The following is a 1,288-nucleotide window of genomic DNA, read 5'->3' as shown; positions in this document are numbered from 1 at the left end:
GGACAGAGAACAGCCCCAAAGCCATTGTGGGAGGCTGAGCTACCCTCACCATCACTCCCGGGGGTGGGGGTGGTGGTGGTGGCTGGGGGGGGCTGCCGGACTCAAACCTCAGGCCTGGGGCTCCAAGGGCTGTGCCAGCAGGTCTCCTTTGCCACAGAGAGGGCTGGCTGGCGCCCAGGGTGGAGGTCACGTGGTGCTGAAAGGGAGCCAGGCTGGTTAAATATTGTGGGAACACTGGTTGGCACCCTGTGCCTCCTCCCTGGGGTGTGTGGTCCCCCAAAGCACCACGCCCTCACAGTGACTCCCTGTGCCCCACCTCCGGGATTTCAGAAAGCCCATGGCAGGGCCTTGCCTGCAGGGGGCAGGAGGTGGCCTTGAACCTGCAGCCTTTGGGTCAGAAGCTCAGCTCCTCCTCCAGCCCTCACGCCCTCAGGGACTGCCTTAGAAGGCAGGCCCCCAGGAGCTCCACCCCCACCCCCACCCCCACCGCGTCCGCACCCTGGGCTCATTTCAGCCCCGGTTTCTGCGGGCTTTGAGGACAAGTGAGCACGGGCCCGTCCTGCACTCACATCTAGCGCCCGGCCATGCCCGCGCAGCGTCCGTGGCCCGCGCGAATCAGAACTCTCCACTTTTGGTGAACCCGTCACGAGGCGCCGAAAGGGTGGTGTTTAGCGGCCATGTGACCATGACCGTGCTGGCTGGGGCCCAGGGGTTTGCAGGCGGCCAAGGCTGTGGGCCCCTCCGCCCTAGCGCGGGGCGGGGTGCTCACCTGGCACGTGGCAGGTGGGGACGCTCGCATGCACCCCGACCCCAGGTCCACCCCCCGCAGCGCCCACCTTGTCCAGAAAGCTGCTTCCCAGGCGCCGCGGCGACACCAGCGTGGGCAGGGAGGGGCGAGCCAAGGGCAGGGCCAAGCTACGACTGAGGCCAGGGACTGTGGTGACCTGGATGGAGGGAGGGAGGGCGGGGCAGCGTGAACCTTGGCCTCTGAGAACTGCAGGGTGGGGGGGAACAACAGGAGGCCCGCCCCTAAGGGGCGGACGCCAGTGAAGCCTCTTTAAAAGAGTGTCCCTTCCCCTCCCTCCCTGGCTGGCCTGCAGTCACCTCACCGCCGCAGAAAGCCCAGTGCCTGCCAAGAAGAGTGTTCTGGAGCAGTGGCCCCAGGAATTAACCCTGAACCCCGCCGTCAAGGCCGGAGATCGCCCACAGTTGGGAATTTCAGGTTTTCCCCAGGATCGTTTCTCTGGAGAGAAATTGTTGGCAGGAAGGATTTCTGGGATCAGTGTGA

At 65.5% G+C, this 1,288-nt stretch overlaps 1 protein-coding gene across 3 annotated transcripts in view; it reads right to left on the bottom strand.

The window, feature by feature from the left end:
• Positions 1-934, bottom strand: part of CMBL (carboxymethylenebutenolidase homolog) — a 10,557-nt gene extending 9,623 nt beyond the window's left edge. The window contains exon 1 of one of the 3 annotated variants that reach the window (XM_004698119.2): positions 837-934. The gene's annotated coding sequence lies outside the window, so the exon portion shown is untranslated. Of the gene's footprint in view, positions 1-107; positions 156-569; positions 588-836 lie in introns of those variants that run through there. The other 2 variants (XM_045285128.1, XM_045285127.1) reach the window with 2 other exon arrangements.
• Between the last annotated feature and the right edge of the window lie 354 nt (positions 935-1,288).

This window comes from Echinops telfairi, unplaced genomic scaffold (genome assembly GCF_000313985.2).
Source record: "Echinops telfairi isolate 266 unplaced genomic scaffold, ASM31398v2 ScPeMD7_7469;HRSCAF=8507_1, whole genome shotgun sequence".
Taxonomy (NCBI): Eukaryota; Metazoa; Chordata; class Mammalia; order Afrosoricida; family Tenrecidae; genus Echinops; species Echinops telfairi.
Note: the sequence above shows the minus strand (reverse complement) of the source record. Positions and strands in the feature narration are given on the sequence as shown.